At 49.2% G+C, this 20067-nt stretch overlaps 1 long non-coding RNA gene across 1 annotated transcript; it reads right to left on the bottom strand.

Annotated features, from left to right (window-relative positions):
* Positions 1-434: 434 nt before the first annotated feature.
* On the bottom strand, positions 435-18261 carry LOC143820783 (uncharacterized). The gene is made up of 3 exons (XR_013225503.1): positions 17999-18261; positions 1907-2128; positions 435-1126 (listed from the first exon to the last, which is right to left on the bottom strand). It is a non-coding gene; the product is annotated as an uncharacterized LOC143820783 (long non-coding RNA).
* Between the last annotated feature and the right edge of the window lie 1806 nt (positions 18262-20067).

Raw genomic sequence — 20067 nt, 5'->3', positions numbered from 1 at the left:
GGTGTTGTTTGTGGTGGTCAGGGAAGTGGATGGAGGACAAACTACCCATGGAGGACAAACTGAGGGTTTGTGGGGTTTTTTGCAAGATCGAACCACATGCAGATTGTTCGCACACAACTTGAACATTCAGCTGTGCTGATCTTACCTGGTCACCGCCACAAGTTGAACTGATAGGACAGACTTTCCCAAACTTATTTATTATTTATTTTTATTTATTTATTATTATATTTGACCATGGAGGAGCCCCTGAAGCAAATTTTCAGACTTCAAGAGCCCCTGGACGTGATGCCAGCTGGTCACACCTCCCTGCCCTACCCCAAAACAGCCACACCCTTCACCCTCCTTTGTTCCCCTTGCCTTTACTACTATCCCCCCCCCCCAATATCATGTCACAGCCGACTCTCCCCCCTGGATATTTACACCCACAGCCTACTCACTGAGTCCTCCAGGAGGAGATAGCCAGTTCCCTAGCTTGTGGCCAACTTCATTAAAGCAGGAGGGGAAAGACCGTAGGCCCCTTCTGGAACTCCCACAGAGCCTCGGGGTCCACGGACCTCTGGTTGGGTATCCCTGCGATAGGAGGATTGATCATTTTTGACCATATGGGAAAAATGGCCCTGAAAATACCCCTGATGGCCCTTGCTACAGGCTGCCACACTGTCCATGGTTCCTCACTCTTCCCTGTATGTTACGGAGCGATTTTTCATTTCCATTCCAGAGTTGAGTGCCAGCCCACTGTTGTGCTGAAATTCCCTCATATGGCTCTGCTTAAAAACTGAAGGCCTTGTGTATGTCCGTTGGTGCCTTGCTTTTGGGCCACGTGAGGCTGCGAAAAAGGAAACAAATGTCTGAGATATTTGCGAAGGTGTAGTCATGAGCTGCACCCTGGCTCTGAGGCCCATGTATTTGCTTTCCTTCAGACGTGCCGGAGTCTGTTAAATTTCTCTGCCGTGACACGGCCCTGCGAAGATGCCAGCTTCTTCCTTCCTCTAGCTGACGCTCTGCTTGGATTGCGGCCTAGAGAGAAGGGATTGCCACAGCAAAACAAGCTTCCCTTGCTGTTTATTGATTCATTCCACGATTTATATTCCGCCCTGGCTTCGAGAACTCGGGGCCGATCACAGAACTGTAGAATACGCATACGGTAGTGGATTAAAATCTTAAAACATATTAAAATATTAAAATTGCCCGTGTTGCTTCTCTCGCGGGCATGGATCCTCGTTTTCCGTAATTTGAACCCGCGGCTGCCAGTCCTTATCTCTAAAGCTGCAGTAAACAACCTGGCCCTCTCTTCGACAGGTCTTCCTTTTTCATAGTTAAACACAGCTGCCCTATCCCCCTTGCCCTCCTCTTCTCCAAGCCTCACTGAGGTCACTGTCCTCCCTAGGCTCTGCCCCAAGATTTCCAGGAAATTTCCCAACCTGGAGCTGGCAACCCACCCACCCCCCATTCCACCAGTGGCCCAAAGAGAACCTGGAAACTGTAGTGCAGGGGTAGTCAAACTCTGGTCCTTCAGATGTCCATGGACTACAATTCCCAGAAGCCCCTGCCAGCATTCGCTGGCAGGGGCTCCTGGGAATTGTAGTCCATGGACATCTGGAGGGCCGCAGTTTGACTACCCCTGCTCTAGTGAAAAACTGAAATGGACCCCCTATGAATCCGGGCAAGCTACAAGCCTGTTGTGGGGAGAGGAAAGGGAAGGCGACTGTAAGCCGCTTTGAGCCTCCTTCAGGTAGGGAAAAGCGGCATATAAGAACCAACTCTTCTTCTTCATCCCACACAAGTGAGAATGGACTCTGCCTTAACAGCATTCCTCTCTATAAAAATATTTGGGGGGGGGGGCGATGAGCCCACTTTGCAACATGCGGTGCCTGAGAGCTGTTTTAAGGTCCCCGGAGCAACGTACGTCACGGCTCTTGACAGGCTGACTTTGTTCTTTGAGCAGTCTTGGCCTGCATCCTGACATCTGAGGACACCTGCTGTACTGCGAGTGATGCTTCTCCCTTGGGACCCGAGGGGCAGGGCCTGGCGGGGCAGAGGTGGATGAATCGGCCAATGAGCTCGCGGCCGTCCTGTGTTGCTGACTGCTCTGTTGGCCCCACTCGAATGCCTGGCTTGAAACTGCTGCCTGGAAAGCAACAAGGGAGATTTGTTATTAGTTACAGCCATCAACACTGGGAGCTATATTCAGCCAGAGGGGATCTTAATAGGAGGGCAGCGGTATGTTCCAAATACCCTTCACAATCCCCCCAATGGACAGACTGCTGAGCCTGTGGCAGAATCTAAATCTACAAAGAGGCGCCCCGCAGCAAGCTGCTTAAAAGAACAAAATAGTTTGTGGAGAGAGAAGCGAACTGTGTATAGAAAGAGAGAGCAGAGACCTAACTCACTGTCTAAGTGTTCTGTGTTTGTTCTGTTCTGGAGGCAAGCAGGGAGGAAGTATGCTCCCAGGAGCAGGAAGTCTCCGGTGAGCCAATCAGGGCATAGGAGGAGACTGCTTGAAAAATCTAAGGAAGTTCCTGAACTAACTCTGCCAAATACACATCTCCTCGGATGCCCCTTGTAGTAGGATATTCTTTGTATCCTTTTGGATCATGCACATGACAGATCTTGCATATTCCAGCAGTGGATAGCAGATGGTGACTGGAGATCTACTATTACCTATGATCTCCAGGCAATAGATTGGTTCACCTGCACAAAAGGGTGGCTTTGGAAGAAGAAGAATTGCTTCTTATATGCCGCTGTTCTCTACCCAAAGGAGTCTCAAAGCGGCTCCCTACTCCGCCACGGAAACATAATGGGTGAACACAAAAGTGTGCGTTTCACGCAAGAACTCACACCTTCAATAAAACTTTCTTGGTTTTAAAGGTACTGCAGGACTCAAAATCTGCTCTGCTGATTCATACTCACGCGGCTGCCCACTTGAATCTCAAAACAATCATATAAATTAGGAATTGAAACACTGAAACGTGAAATGTCATTCATTTCAATGGGAAAGTTACACACAGACCCAAATATCTCCCCTTGACTGTCATGGGCCTTTGAAGTCCTGGAATCTGGCTGCGGATGTCGGCTGGTTTCTTCTGTGCCATTTGATTCCCAGATGTGGGACTGCCCCAGAACTATTCAGTTGGGCGTGTTCACCTTTGCAACAGCGATTCGGCCAAGAAGGCCTTCTGGAGCCTGCACAGGATATTGTAAAGACGGGCCCCCAATGAAAAGCCAAAGGAGAGAAAATGGACACCCGGGTCTGAAAACATCGTACTGCTTGTGCAACGACCCGCTTACATAAGACGGTGTGTTTGGCAACCTGTGGCGAGGCACGCCCAAGACAATTAGCTGCAGAGCAGCGTGCTGTTGGGTTTGGCCGGCATCCGTGCCAGACAGGACTCCACAGGGCTCCAGGTTTTATGACAGACTCAGCCCACAAGCCTGGCCAGAGTTTCTGATTACCCTGAAGAGCTGCAGGAGAATCCAGCCCAGCTTTTGCAAAGGGCTGGAAAATCCAGAGGTCTGTTCGCTGCCCACCAGATTTAGCCTCTGGCACACCGCTTTTGGAACAAACACTGTAGCCTGCCAAACAAGGCAAAGGAGTACACGGTGGTGGAGTTACACGGCCATGCGCTTCCTGGGCAGGACTCATGAGCATTTCCCTGGGTTTATCACATCCAACCAGGATCCAGGCATTGTGGATTGCCAAGATCTAGGTGGAGCTGGGAGTTTCCCCAGACGTAGAGAGATCAGTTCTCCTGGAGGAAGAAGAGCTGGGTTTTTGTACCCCACTTTTAACTACCCAAAGGAGTCTCAACGCAGCTTACAGACTCCTTTCCCTTCTTCTCCCCACAACCAACTCCCCGTGAGAGCGATGGGGCCGAGAAAGCTCTGAGAGCTGTTTTATGTGAACAGCTCTAAGAGAACTGTGACTGGCTTAAGGTCACCCAGCTGGCTGCATGTGGAGGAGGAGCAGGGAATCAAACCCAGTGAGATTGCGCAGAATATGGTTGGGAAGCAGAGCTGTGTACATGCCCACCTGGGGCTCCTCCCCTTTCCACCTCCTCCAAGACCCATCATTGGCCATTTTGGGAGGCGGGGGTAGGTTGACATGACCACATATGGTCATATCACCCAATTAAATGTTTAACAAGTTTTAATTATATATATATTAAAATTAATTCACTCCCACCCATTCAGGAAACCCTTCTAGGGCCCCTGGGACATTCGCCTGGCTTCAACCATGGCCAGGGCTTTTTCGACCCTGGCCCCAATCTGGTGGAATAAGCTCCGGGAAAAGCTAAGGGCCCTTCCGGAGTTACCAGCTTTCCACAGGGCCTGCAAGACGGAGCTCTTCCGCCAGGCGTATGGTTGAGGCTGGGCTGAGGTCCTGGAATTATCATCAGTGGATCCCCTAGAATCTGAACAAGACCCTTTTGCTCCTAAGGAAAGAACTGCTGCTGGGCAAGGGAGGAGAGAACAGCCTTTTTTTAATGTATTGGGGATTTTGTGGGTTGGATGGTTTCATTCTTCTATTTTATTCTTTTATTGTAAACTGCTGTGAGTCTTTGAGAGCAGCGGTATATGTCAAAATATAAATAAATAAATGAATTAATTTGCATTGAGAAAGCTTGCATTAGCCCATTCCAGAAGGTGAGGTGGCTGCCTGCTCTTCGCCCTTCCCAAAACTTTCCAAGGGAAGGAGTCAGCCTGACGTATGAGTGCCAACTCTGACCTGGGAAATTCCTGGAGACTTAGCGTCCACCCTCCAGAGCTTCCATTTTCTCCAGGGGGGTCTGATCTCTTGTCATCTGGAGATCAGATGTCATCCCAGCAGCTCTCCAGGCCCCACCTGGAGGCTGGCAAGCGTAGCTTGACCCGTCCTTTCTTTGTTTTGAAGGGGTGCGATGGCGATAAAAACCCTGCCTTGCATTGATTAATAAGGACTGTTTTCTTATTCAGCTGCATAGCAAGGGAAAGGGGGGGGGGGAGGACGGGACGCTCTGGTGGAAGTCAGAATTTGTTTTGACAGAGAAATGGGGAATGGCCCATTTGGCAAAGCATGAATTCTGTCTCCAGCATGAAACACCGTCACTGTGGTGCAGATGGTGGCACAGATGCTTCCCACGTGCTTTGGAGCCTACAGGTAGCAGGGCCGTGTTTGAGGGGAAGGTGGGAGGGCCAGACTGGCTTGCTGCCGTAGCCAAGGCCACCGATCCTGCCTAGCTGTGCCACTGGTGGCACTCATGCTTCAGGCCACTGGGGAATGGCAGCGGTATCCCATCTCTGAGTGTTCCTCAGTTTGCAAGAAGCAAGAGCTGTCATAGAACGCAAACCCAAGCAGCAGCTGTAGCATCTAAAGCCAGGCTTCTCCCGATTGGATCCTGAAGCCCAAAGTCCCAGCCAGCTGCAGAGGAAACAAGAGTTTACATTCTTTGAGACTGTCAGTTAGCACCAATGTGCAAATTTCCTGCCAGGCAGCTCCTCCCTCCTATCCCCCCCCCCCCCCCAAAGATTAGCAGTGCTTCAAGAGAGGCCAAGCAGATTTCATGTAGCTTGATTTAATTTTGCTGTTTCTCCGGGTGGCTTGGAAAAGGAAATGTAGTCCAAAGAAGAGAGGCGAGAGGAGTAATTGAAACAGCGTGTTATACCCCCCGCCCTCCCCCGGGGAAAACAATTCCACAATGCTTTCTCACCCCCTCCTCGCCCTGTGGGCAGTTTTTGACTGCTGATACCATGCCAGACCACAAGGATGGACTGGGAAATGAAAACAACCCTGGCTGGGGCGGGGTGGGAGGGGAAGCATCTGCCTCTCCCCCCATAAGCTCCAGAACAGGGGAAGGGAGGGAACCTAGCAGGTCAAAGGGCATAGAAAGATAAGGAACAAGAGCATTGCCCCATCTCCTGTGGACAGTTCAGAAGCTGGGCAGAAGCAAATGTTCCTGCCCCCGCCCCCGGCCACCAGCCAAGGATAGGGGTATACTTGTCAAATCCAGGTTGGGAAACTCTTGGAGATTTGGGGGTGTAGCCTGGTGAGGACAGGGACCTTGGAGGGGTCCAATGCCTAGTCCACCCTCTGAAGCAGCCCTTTTCTCCAGCAGAACTGACCTTTAGTGTGGAGGTCAGCTGTAATTCCAGGAGATCCTCAGGTGCCACCTGGAGAATGGCATCCATAACAGTGTTGGCTTTGCCAGAAGGATTGAGGCAGGCCACTCCCTCTGCTGTCAGGGACTGCCACCCGCAGGCACCCAGGGGTCTTCTTCTAAGGTAGTCGCCCACCAGGAACTTTTCTGGCCACTCCCCCCACCCACCCCTGGTCAAACCACAGTTTTGATTGACAATAGAAAAAGCCCAAATGTATAAAAAGGCCAATCATGAATGTATATAGCACAAACAACATAAATTATGATTAAACATCATATAACTTCATTAAATAGTTTTTAAATTATAGAATAAATTCCTCTGCAGCTATGCACAAAAATCTAAAGATGAATGACCCAAAACAGCAGACACAACCACTAATCACTTGCACAAGGAATTTCATGACACATCTGTCACAGACATTGTTTTTAACACACCTATCCCATAAAGAGTCCCATAAAAAATGAATACGATCTTCTAACTTCCAGGTCTTTACGTAGCGTCTGTTAAATCTTCAAATAAAGTCCATGAACTTCCCAGTCAGTTTCCCTAAGAGATACAGGAAAAGCTTCCCAGAAGACACTGGGCCCTCCTGTTTCACACAAACAGGGGGCAAACAAATCATCAAATTCTGTAAACTCTTCTCCAAACAATCCTGATTGAAAAAAGGCTATGCTCCATTTTCAGAGGAGTGTGAAAGACATCTCTTCTTTTGAGCAGCGATCAGTTGCAAATAGCCGGGGTCTTCTTGACTCAAAGAGAAATTATTCCTACCAATTATTTACATGAAGTAAATGGAGCATAGCCTTTTTCAGTCAGGATTGTTTGGAGAAGAGTTTACAGAATGTGATGATTTGTTTGTCCCCACTTTGGGGTTGGAGGGGAATTTCCTCCAGACCAGACTGGCCGTGGATTCTGGTTTTGGGAGGCATCATCTAGACATGGATTTGGGGTCACCTTGGATGGGCAGGTCGTTGGGAATTTCCTGCATTCTGCAAGGGGTTGGACCAGATGACCCTTGAGGTCCCTTCCAGCTCTATGATTCTAAGTGCCATCCCTCTGTTTCCAGCTGGTTGCTACTTTCAAGGTCATTTCCCCCTTCTTCTTGGAGGGGCCACACTCAGACTTACCTTCCCACTCAGCCCGAGAGGCAGTTTGGAGCTGATCTCTGCCTCTCCTCTTTTCTATCCAGTATGCTAATACCTAAATGCACCTTTATCACCTCTTGAATCAGGCTGTGTACCATTGCTGGGTTCGTTACTTGGCCCACAGAGAAGAGATGGGAACTGTTCAGCCTTCTATGGAAGAGGCAGAGGAGGAGACCAAGAGAGGGAGGGGTGTTCCTGTGATCTGTCTTGTAGCTCTTCCCACAGCAGCCCCCCCCCAGCCATCTATTAAGGTTGCCACCTCCAGGTTGGGAAATTCCTCAAAATTTGGAGCTGGAGCCTGAGGGAGGTGGGGGTTGGGACATAATGCCCTAGAGTCTAACTTCCAAAGTGACCACATTCTCCAGGGAATTGCTCTCACCTGGAGGTCCGTTGTGCTAGCAGGAGATCTCCAGCCACTACCTGGAGGTTGGCAAGCTGGCCACCTTCACATCTCTCTTCAGCCCAGCACCCCCTACAGTGTACATTCTCGATCTCTGGCTCTGACAGCAGAGGAGGAAGGGTTGAACTTTTACTTGTTTGGGATCGTAGTGGGGGCAACCCTCAGTGTGGCGTTTGCTGGTTTCTCGAGAAACCTCTACAAAAAGCAGTGCCGGAACAGATGGGTGTCGAAGTCACGGTGTGTCTCTGGCACCCAAAACCACTGCACCAGCCCTGTACAAATTCCATGTGGACTTGTGGGCTACCATATCCCAAAAATCAGGTTCGTCTGAACCCGAATCGAACCGAATCGGCTTCATCCAAACCTGAATCGAACCAAATCGCCCCCCCCCCTTGCACAACCCTAGCTGGGACTCACTCCGCTAGGCAGACCTTTGACTTGGGTACATGAAGGAGTCACCTCGAGAACACACCCGAATCTTTCAGTGTCATGAAGCCACATAGTTCCCAGAGTTCGATTCTTTTCTAAAGGCTCACAAGTGGCCAAAGCACATTTTTATTGAACAAAAACATTCCTCGGATCCATCATTTTGCAGAACAGGAAAAGAATGGCTCTTTCTTGCAGGGGGGGGGCGTTGATGGATGTGGCTAAGCGGGAGAAAGACGCATGCAGCCTCTGGAACTCCTTGGCTCACTGGAGGATTCGGCATGATTCCATCGAGCTGCAGGCAGGCTTGGGCTCCCCGGGACCTTTGGGCTTCAGAAACATCCTTTGCCCTGACTGACAGCTGGAATTTCCCCAGCTGCTTCCGGGACTCCTGCTATTGCCAATTCCAGATGTTCAGAAATCCTCATCCAGACCACAAGGAAGAGTAGGATCAGATGAGGGGTGGGGGGGGGAATAGAATCCCTGGCCTTTTAAGACTGACTTGCCTTGGGAGAATCCAAATTACGTGGCCAATCAGGATAGAAGGGGGTGCAGGGGTTTGTGCAGGTGGCTCGGACAAACATGAGGCAATGCGGATGGGTGAAGATGAAAATAAATTCCAATAATAGGTATGTAGACCATGGTGGTGCAGATGTATGAATATATATATATATATATATAAATTGGAACAATGGCCTTTTAGGAAAAACAGAAAATCATGTTTTTGTGATTCTCTTGTGGTGCAATGAAGCCCAGAAGAAGAATGCTTATGGAATACTCTACCAGAAAAGAGTAGTGCATAAGGAACATACAAGGCCTACCACAAATTGTGCATCTGCCATGGAAAACAGCAATGGCCCACCTTCTCTCCCCCCACACACAAAATTTACCCCTATGACATTCAGCATTTCCTTACCTGATGACAGTGGCAGCCATTGCCACACAACAAAACACTAAGTCACAGAATCCCATTCTCTCACAGTATTCCACTATTTACTACCTTCCCTTCCTCTCCCCATAATAGACACCTTGTGGGGTAGGTGAGGCTGAGAGAGCTCTAAGAGAACCGTGACTTGCCCAAGGTCACCCTGCTGGCTGCATACCTTCAGAAGCCCGAATCAGCAGTGTTTGGTCCACTGTTTAGGGGTAGTCAAACTGCGGCCCTCCAGATATCCATGGACTACAATTCCCATGAGCCCCTGCCAGCGTTCGCTGGCAGGGGCTCATGGGAATTGTAGTCCATGGACATCTGGAGGGCCGCAGTTTGACTACCCCTGCTCCAACAGACGTGACCTACGAGGCTAGACGTAGGGCAGGGAAAGTCACCGCATATTCTTTAGGCCTGCTTTGGGAACGGAACGGCTATTCCCGAAGTAGGGGCTTGTCTTTCAGCTTCATAAATCCTGGAGTCAAAGCCTGGTCGTTTGTTCAGCTCCCCGAGAGATCAAAAGCCGGGTGAGACTCTACAGGGTCTGGATTCCCTGCATTTCTGGGAGTTTTCTGATTAATCTTGAGTGGCTCTGGCAGCCTTCTCAAATGCTCCACGGAGGCCCTCGTTTCATCAGTCACCACCAAAGTGCTGAGTCGGCCCGATGGCAGGGCGTGTGATCCGAGCACAAAGGAGAAAATGCTCTGGGAGACCCAAGATGCCGGGAGGCCAAGCAGTTCCCTCCGGCACACACCAGTCTGGGCCCCTGTTGGGTCTTTTTCGGGGAAAGGTAGACCCTCTGGCGTTTTGTGACTAGGGAAAAGGCATCCTCTCAATGGGTTTTCGTAGGGTGCCATAAAGCACTATAAAGGGTCATCGGATAAAATGAAGCAGACCGGGTGGTTCCATGCCCCATGGTTTGCTGGGGTGGAAATGCCAATGTCACCGGATGGCATTGGAATGCATATTTCAGCCAAAACTAAATGCTGTGACACTTTAAAAAGAGAGCTAGGGGGGCTGTGGGGCCTAAAGAAAGGCCAAAAGAAACATTCTATGTCAGCTCTTGGAACAGGCAAGACCTCAGTTATGGCATCGTCCACACCATATGACTCAATAAAATCAGAGTCCAGGAGCACCAACAACGATTTATTCAGGGCGTGAGCTTTCGAGTGCAAGCACTCTTCCTCAGCACTCGAAAGCTCACGCCTTGAATAAATCTTTGTTGGTCTTAAAGGTGCTCCTGGACTCTGAATTTATTGTTCTATTTCAGACCAACACGGCTACCCATTTGAATCTACCATAACTGACTGTCATTGTTTATTTAACAGTGGTTTTACAAGTGACGGCCATTTTGGCTAGATCGGAAATCCCCACCAGGTCCCTCTTGGGCACTGGTGAGGCCTGCGGGGGGTGTGGTTACCAGATCCAGGTTGGGAGAGATTCAGAGATTCGGGGATGGAGTCTAGGGAGGACAGGGACCTTAGTGGGGCACTCTGCCATCGAGCCCACGCTCCATTTTCTTCCAGGGAACTGACTTCTGTGCTGTGGAGCTGCATTGCAATTCCAGGGGATCCTCAGGTCCCCCCTGGCCTCCCTAAGATTGACCTCAGTGGGGTCCAACGTCACATAGCACCCATTTTCTCCAGAGGAACTGGTTTCCTAGACTAGAGGTGAGCTGTAATTCTAGGGAAACCCCAGGCCCCACTTGGCACCTGGCAATCCTAGCACCATGGCACCCACCAACTCCTTTCCTGGTGCCCACCAAAAGTTTTTAGAAAGTGGCAGGCGCTCAGTGGGGAGCTTGTCCAGGTTAAAAGATTTCTGTGCAGATGAAAAGGCATTCCTGTCCAACAGAGCTTCTGCTTGAAATGTCAAAGAGAGACTATTACAGTTACAAAGATCCTCACTCCCCGCCATTTTGGGACTGGCCCTGCCTCCTGTGGCAGCCATTTTGTGACTGCACCCACCACCCTGTGTCAGAATTCCAAAGGCACCTGAAGGCTCCAAAAATTTGGAGACCCCTTAGTTAGATTCGGTTCCCTGGGGCCAAAAAGGAGAACTGTGGAAGTTGGGAACCGGAAGATAGTCAGAAGTCTTTGGCTGGTTGACCCTGTAGGTACAGATTCGCTACAATCCCGTGAGCAACTGCTGAAGAACCTGTGTTGACAGTGGAGCTTGTGAGGAGACGTATCCATAATGGGCTTTGAAAGGGCCCATGGGCATCAATATTGCTTTGTCATTTGTTGGCAGGCCCATTGTTGGAAAAACAGAACTCCCAAAGGGTGTTTAGTATGTTTGGCGGGTTCTGTGGCCTGTGGCCTAAATCACCAGTACAGAGAACGGCCGGACCTTATGAGGCATTGGAAGGAAAGGCTGCGGGATTTTTTATCTCTAAGCTTGCAGAAGTCCATGTTGGAAACTATTAACTATTGCCTTGGGTGGAATGGCCAGGATGCTGCAGGTTTTCATTTTCTCCAGGGGCTGCATGTGATTGAAGTGGGTACTTTCGATCTGGAAAATAACACATTGGTAACTCTGTTCTGACACAGATTCAGGTGGGTACCTGCATTGGTCTGAAGCAGCACAACAGAGTCCCGTGGCACCGTTAGGATGGAGAAAGTTTTGCTCAAGGTATGAGATTTATGTGCATGTGCATTTCTCAGGTGCAAAGTCATGAAACTGACATCAGATCTGAAATTGTCGTGAAATTGACATCAGATCAGAAATAGTCATGGCCTAAAGCAGGGGTAGTCAAACTGCGGCCCTCCAGATGTCCATGGACTTCAATTCCCAGGAGCCCCTGCCAGCAAATGCTGGCAGGGGGCTCCTGGGAATTGTAGTCCATGGACATCTGGAGGGCCGCAGTTTGACTACCCCTGGCCTAAAGCAATGGTTCCCAACCTGGGGTCGGGACCCTTTCGGGGTCGAATGACCCTTTCACAGGGGTCGTGGCAGGGCAAGCAGCTTGGCCAGGGGGGAGGGGCCATCTACACAACAGCCTTGCAGGGTAGATCAAGATAGAGCATTCGCCTGTATGGAGCAGCAGAAAAGAGTGAGATTGGCATGGTGGGACAAGAGGCAGAACTGAACTGAGAAACCCTGGGGGAAAAAATTATATATAACCACGAGCAATGGATCTTCACGCCATTGGTCAGTTTTGGTTTGATTTCTGTGAAAGAACACTTGCGTAATTGTATGGTTGGGGGTCACCACAACATGAGGAATGGTATTAAAGGGTCGCGGCATTAGGAAGGTTGAGAACCACTGGCCTAAAGTGTTTCACAATATTACTGTGGAGAGGATAACGAGGAAGAAGGGAAGAATGTTGCAAGATTTGGGGTCCACATAGGCGAGGAAATTGGGGTATAAATGAAGTCGATGAATAAACTTAAAGCGAATTCAGTAAACACAGTGTCCTTGGATTAAGTTGTGAGTATCTTGCCCCAGATGCTTTCAGACGAACGTTCCTAGCCAAAAGATGCATTATTGGCAAAGATTTTCCTTGTAGGAATATCAGGTTACTGGATGGGAAGCCAGTTTTATAATCTAATCCAATCACTGCCGAAGAGTAACGTGTTCCAGTTGCCTCTCTTGTCCTCTTGGAACATTTCTCACAGACCGAGCGATTCTCATTTCTCTCACCAGCACACAAACAGTCTTCATGGGGAAGGCCTTGCAAACAGATTGCTGGCTACGAAGCCTTTGAATTCAGCTTGCTCTAGTTGTAGTCTTTGATGGAGTCATCACCGTCCTTCACTCTATGAAAAATGTTGGCCTGGGAGACTTCCCCACTACCAGCAAAGACCTGTGGAGCGAAACCTCCTGTCTTGAGATCTTGCAGAAGCCCTGAGGCTGGCCTCGGGCCCATTTTAGATGGAGAGCACACTTCACACCACTCAGAGTACACAATAACTCAGCCTTTCCCAACTTTATCACTGTTGAGAAACCCCTGAAACATTCTTGAGGCTTTGAGAAACCTCAGAAGTGGTGCTATCATACAGAATATGGTTGGGAAGCAGAGCTCTGTACATGCCCACATGAGGCCCCTCCCCTTCCAAACACCTCCTGGAACATCATTGGCTATTGGGGGGGGGGGAATGAACTGACATGACCATATATGGTCATATCACCCAAGACATATTTAACAAATTTAAAAATATACACACACAATTCATTAGCTCCTACCCGTTTGGAAAACCCTTCCGGGGCTGCCAAGAAGCCCTTGGGTTTCATTAAGGTGACCAGATTGTCCCACTTTTGGAGGGACATCTGTGGGCACCTGGCATTGTACTTATTGTACTTATTGTACTTATGTTGAAATTTAAAAAATATATATATTACAATACTATTTTTGCGTTCTATGGAACTTTTTGTTGCTCCGTATAGACCAAGTTTTTAATCAAGAACACCCCCCCCCCCCGGTCAATGGTGTCCCGCTTCACCAATGTTGAAATCTGGTCCCCTTAGGTTTCATGAAACCCTGATTGAGAAAACCTGCAATAACTGGTGCAGAGTCATGGCCGAGGCCACAATCGTTTCCCAGGAGTCAGTCCCGGTGTATAAAATGGGACTTTTCATTACTTCCAAGCCTGGGAAAAGAGGCTTACGATGATGATAATTTTCCTAATATAACCACATGCAGAACAGCCCAAGAAAGCATTTTCCTCAAGCAACCTCCAAAAACTGTCCCGAATGTCTCCACCTTTTGCGATCTCCTAAAAAACAGGAATTCAGGTGCCTTCGGAAACTGCGCAGGAAGACAATTGGAAAGGATCAGGGCCCCAGCAGCAGGAACTCACGCAACAGAATGAAAAGTCCAGGTGACCGACAAAGAAATTGAAGAAGCCCAAAGCTAGAAACCTGGTGTGTCTTTCTTCTTCGCTTTCATCTAGAAATTGATGGCGAACATTCCTCGGTTCTGCGAAAGCTGCACCAAGGGGAGCGTCAAGGCCACTCAGGAGAGACAATGGGGGCTTTGTTCAGAGCTCTGTTTTACAGCCCCGATTACTCTTTCTGGGGCAGGTGAAAATGTGCCGCTCCTCCTCTGCGCTGCCGTGGGCTGGGTCTGTGCAAAATTATCACCAGCTGTCTGTTCCCCTCCCCCTTTCCCGGGTGGCGATAGGCATCTATTGTTTCTCTTTCCTGCCTGTTGATGATACCTCCTTTGGCAAAGGACCACGTGTGTCATCAACCCCGATCTGATGTGTACCCAAGCTAAATCAAATATAATCAGTGCCTGCAAAGGACAGCCAGGCCGCCGGCTGCACCAAGATAGCTAACAAAAGCTCAGGTTTTCCGATACTGGCTGGCGCCGACCGGAAGCAGCTAGGAGAGCGTTCCCAGGAAAGCCTTCAGCGCCTGCCTGTCTCTTCCCTGGAAGCAGCAACCTGTAAATAAAATCTTCTTAAGTGAATAAGGAAGAAGAAGAGCTGTTTTTGTGCACTCCGCTTCTTACTATGTGGACCCGTTCTGCACAAGTTGGATAATGCACATTCAGCGTGCTTTTGCGACTGGATTTTGCTCTGCAGAACAGGAAAATCCATTTCTAAAGTGCATTGAAAGCACATTATCTAGTGTGTGCAGAATGGGCTCTGGAGTCTCCAAGCAGCTCACCAACATCTTTTGCTTCCTTTCCCCACAGCAGATATCCTGTCAGGTAGGTAAGAAAAAGCTCACAATCATCTTTCCATCCTCTCCCCATAACAGGTGTCTTGTGAGGGAGCTGGGGTGGAGAGAGCTCGGAGAGAACTGCAACTGGCCCAAGGTCACCCAGCTGGCTGCGCCTGTAGGAGTGGGGAATCAGACCCAGTTCTCCAAAGTAGAGGCCACTGCTTTTAACCACTGCTACAAGATGGCTCTCAGTAAGCATTTAAAGGAGAGGAAACGTAGAAAGGAAATACTGCTGTTTCCTCACGGTATTGAAAACTTTTGCAATGCTTTTTCCTTTACATCGGTACCACAGGTGCCTTTTTTTTTTGGATGCATAAACATTTTGTATATTTTTCTCGCATCCCCTGCACTCTCATCCGCCATTGGGTGCCCAAACAGCCCCTGACTGTTTGCGGTCCCTTGTCCACCAACAGGAGGTCGACCTGCCCCTTGTTCAGCAGTGCCCCTCCCACCACTGCTATTCCAATGTTATACCAGCAGAGGGTAGGAATATCTCAACGCCTTCCTTCGCTTTTGGTGAGCCCTACCTTAAAAGGTAGTTGGACCATAAGGAAGGCCGAGCATCAAAGAATTGAGGCTTTTGGACTCTGGTGCTGGAGAAGACTCCTGTGAGTCCCTTGGACTGCAAGGCGAACAAACCGGTCAGTCCTAGAGGAGATCAGCGCTGACTGCTCTTTAGAAGGACAGATCCTGAAGATGAAACTCAAATACTTTGGCCACCTCTTGAGAAGGAAGGACTCCCTGGAGAAGAGCCTAATGCTGGGAGCGATCGAGGGCAAAAGAAGAAGGGGACAATAGAGAATGAGGTGGCTGGATGGAGTCACTGAAGCAGTCGGTGCAAACTTAAATGGACTCCGGGGAATGGTAGAGGACAGGAAGGCCTGGAGGATCATTGTCCATGGGGTCGCGATGGGTCGGACACGACTTCGCACCTAACAACAACAACACCTTAAAAGGGGCCATGAATCTTCCAGCGACATTGAACATGGCAGCATAACTGAGCACAGCCTTGATGGAACAAGTTCCTCTCCCGGATCTCTAATGAGCTCTATTGAAATTCCCTAACGAGGTTACTGTTGATGCCCACAGTTCATTGTTTTACAGCCGTGCTTTGCTGGAAGGAGGGCTTTCCTGATGCTTTGGAAGGCAAAAAGGGAAAGACTGTTGTTCCGAAATCACCGACTTGATGCAAGACAGATTTTTTGCGTTGGCAAACGGCAAGAGAAGGGAAGGAAGATGAAAGGGATGACAGACGTGTCAGCATTACAGAGAGTCTCCACCTCTCTTGCCAGACGAATCGAAACGGGCAGCCGTGTTGCAGGGGGGGGGGAATGAAAATAATAGGACAAAGATGCTCCAGATAACATCTGTTGAAGTGTCAAGACTCATTAATGGGAAGAAGGGGGGCACAGCCACGCAGGCGGGGTAGCTGGGAAATCTGTGAGTCTCAGCAAATGTGCAACTCCAGATGACACCATGTCCCCCCCCCGCCCCCGCTGTCCTCGTTTGCAATTGCACCCAACTGATCAAAAGAATGCGGGGCCAACAAAAGGAGCGCATGCAAAGCATCCGGGTATCTTATTACCTGCGATCTTGCATGCTGTTTGTGCGCAATAAAAGCGGGCGAATGGCTGAAGGCAAGAGTTCAGTGCGGTGACATCATGTGTCAAGTAAACAAATGGGGAGACAAAGTTGTAAATAATCCATTTAGCGTAAGCTTGAAGTATTCGCGTACCAGATGTGTGCACCTTTGGGGGGTAATGTCTTTGGCTTTTGAAGAAAAAGAAAGAATAACCCACAAGATCAGGTTTATACGTTCATAAGACTTTCCTCCCTTGTATGTAATGGCCCAACGAGAACTCTTGGCAGAATAATCCCTGCAAGGGTCTGGGCTTCTTTCTGACCTCCCCCTGACCTTTACTTTGGAATTGATGGTGCTATATGTTGGTTCCATCAGTTCTTGTCCCAGCCAGCAAGCTATGGATATTACTCTGGCCTCTTCTGTGCATCAGTGACTTTTAGGAAAGCTGTTTGTAAAAGGACAGATCGGCAGATCCCTAGATCTCACTTCCAATGGCAAGCAAAGTAGTAATGTGGACCACTGACACAACTAAGGTTGACAGCTCCAGGTTGGAAAATACCTGGAGATTTGGGGGGTGGAGCCTGTGGAAGGGAGGGGAGGGACTTTAGAGCCAGAGAATCCACCTTCTAAAGGGGGCGTTTCCTCTAGATCAGGGGTAGTCAAACTGCGGCCCTCCAGATGTCCATGGACTGCAATTCCCATGAGCCCCTGCCAGCGAATGTAGTCCATGGACATCTGGAGGGCCGCAGTTTGACTACCCCTGCTCTGGATGTTCTGAAGGCCTCTCCGTTTGACCTTGTGCTCCCAATGCCCAAAGGCCTGTAGTTTGGCGGAATGGAAGTTTGTGTAGCAAGCTTCAGACTGACCTGTTTGATAGGATTGCTTGATCTCCTGCTTCCTTCTGCATGAGGCTCAGCCCTCTGCAAAATTTGGAGGGGGGGCTCAGGATCCTTGCCATGGCATTTTGGCGTCGACTTGTGGAGCCATGAATGTTGTGAAATTGCAGGACACCATTAGGAAAGAGACCCACGGGACGTCATCTCTTCCGACTTCTCTCTGGGTTGCCGTAGGCCGAGCTCTTTATCCATGCCAACTTCAAGGGCCACCAACTGTTTCTGGAATTTTTCTGCTGCGACAGGAAGGCTCCGTCTCCAGTGGTCTCCCAGGGTATGTTTTAAAGAGAGCTTGCAAATGTGGCCGTTTCACTTCGCAGTACAGCAAGAAAATATATCTGAGCTATTAACCATTTGCGCTGGTTCTGCCAATGGTAGGGGCTGGATTGGGAAAGTCCTAGAGATCTTGGGAGGGGAGCCCGGCAAGGGAAGGGGAAGGAACCTTAGCGGGGTATAATGCCATACAGTCCTCCCTCCAAACAGGGATGCCAGCCTCCAGGCTGAGGGGATGAGGGGGGCCCTAGTCAGATGTTTCCTCCGTTCAGTTCCGCCAGCCTCAGCTGTAAGCTTTGCAGAAGCGAGAACTGAGAAACGGTAAAGCTAGACACAAACGTCTTCAGATACACTGGAACAGATTTCCTCAGGCATTACATACACATCGGGGAGGTGGGCCAGTTGCCCGGAAGGAATAATTGGAGTCAAGATGCATGAGTAACTGAGCAATAAACACACCTAAGATCAGAATTACACAGTTGGTAAGACATGTGAATAGCAGCAAGTTGGCGTGCAGGTAATAAGGGAAACAGTGAATGAGCATACCTCCTAACGCTGTCGGGCCATCTCTCTCAGTATTGTCTTCTCGCGTTGGTATCAGTTATCGGAGGCCCCTGAGAAAAGGTCTTTCTCTGCAACTGTAAGCCGGGAACCTTTAAGCAGAGATGCCAAGGACTGAACACACAGATTTTGCATGCACAGCATGTGCTGGGCCTCCAAGCCACAATCCCACCCATGGAGGCGATCATTGGGTGGGTTCTCGTTGCATGCTCTTAATCAGATTGCTTGGTCTGTGAGTGTATTGTAAAAAAAAAAAAAAAAAACGAGTGTGTTGGCATGACAAACAATATGTGCTGGAGCGTTCTTGCCTACCCAGAAAGCGCCCGATGGCAGGAATGCTTGACCACAGAGAAGCCACGGAAAGAGGAGGAGACAATCTCCTTCCTGCTGTAGAACATAAATGAAGGCAGTAGCTTCCCCACCCCCACCCCCATTGGACTGTCTCTCTGACTACCTCTATAGCCAAGGATGAGATAATTGGGCTGCTTTTCTGGCGTTCTAGCTATCCCTTGGGAAAACCGACCTGGCATTCACAGTTAGGAACTTTATCACCTGAGCCTCACAGCCTTGTGGAACTGTGCACACTCTGGAATCACTAGTATCTTTGGGCATATTTATTGATTCTGTTTAAAGTATTTTTAGGCTACCTTTCCACCCCATCAGGGTCCTCCTGATCAGGAATAGGTGTAAGCAGCATCGGTCCCTGAAGACGGTGGGCGAAATGAATATGCCTGATACTCAATCAGACCGTTTGCCCATCAAGGCCAGTGTGGCTTACCCAGAATGCCTAGAGGCAAGAGAAGCATTGTCTCTAGTTCAACTCTTCTGGCATGATGAAATGTTATCTGAAGAAAGGAATGTTTCCTGAAAAGAGCTTTAATCGGTAGCTATTCAAAGCTTATTTCGGAAGGGGTCGCTAGTCCGAACGCACTTGAAGTATTTTTGTAAAGATTCTTGGGTCAGAATAAACTACGTTATAATTTATGTTCTTTCCTATTGTTTTCCTCTCATGGGATTCTCTCAGGTTTCGTTACCTTGAGGCCAGTCTAGCTCCCCTTCTACCCAGAAGGTCAGCAGCTCTCCGGGGTCTCCAGTCAACGTCTTTCACTTCACATCCTACCTGGTCTTTTTACTGGAGATGACATGGATTGAACTCAGGACCTTCTGCATGTAAAGCAGAGGCTCTTCCACTGAGCCTCAGCCACTTTCCCCAGGGTGCCCTTCTCCAGACTCAATAACCTTATTTATTTTATTTTTCTTTTTAATTTATATACCACCGCATTTCCTAAGAACCTGTGGCAGTTCAAAGAATAAAACATTAAAATATAATAAACCCCCCATAAACCCCAATTTACAATAAGACAAGCAAATGGCCAACACACTTCTCATAACCAATCCCATCCCACCTTGTTCAGATGGAGGCTCTCTTCTACTAGAAATAAGTGGGTGCAGGTCAGCAGACCTTGGGAAGGACTCCTGGCAGAAACACCAGGGGTCCACCCTGGACTCAACCATACGCCTGGTGTCTTACAGTCCCTGCAGAAAGCTGACAATTCCTACAGGGCCCTCAGCTCTTCCAGGAGCTCATTCCACCAGGTTGGGGCCAGAACCGAGAAGGCCCTGGCTCTGGTCTTGTTCTTGCTATCTTTATGTCTGGCATGGGCCTCCCAGTCCAGGTCCTTCAACCATCTGGTGCATCCAGAATCCTCACAACAGATCAGAATTTGGGCCAGAGCTTCAGCCTGCAGTCAGTCTTGAGTAGATAATCTGAATCCACATCTGACATCCATTTGCCATATGCATTTACCACCTGATCTAGCCAAAGGAGAGAACATCCAGGAGATGAGCAGCAGCTAACACACACACACCCCTTGTTACAACAATAGCCTAGAACATGTGAAGAAGAAGAACTAGAACATGTGAAGAGGAGGAGCTACTCTCAGGCACGCTTACAGGTCGGGCTTGTCCATGCCCTGAAAAGTTAAGGTATCAAACTGCCTTGCTTTACACAAGACCAGGGAATGAGACTCAAGAAACAGTAGAGTCCTTTATTG

Source organism: Paroedura picta, chromosome 11 (assembly GCF_049243985.1).
Source record: "Paroedura picta isolate Pp20150507F chromosome 11, Ppicta_v3.0, whole genome shotgun sequence".
NCBI classification, from domain to species: Eukaryota; Metazoa; Chordata; class Lepidosauria; order Squamata; family Gekkonidae; genus Paroedura; species Paroedura picta.
Note: the sequence above shows the minus strand (reverse complement) of the source record. Positions and strands in the feature narration are given on the sequence as shown.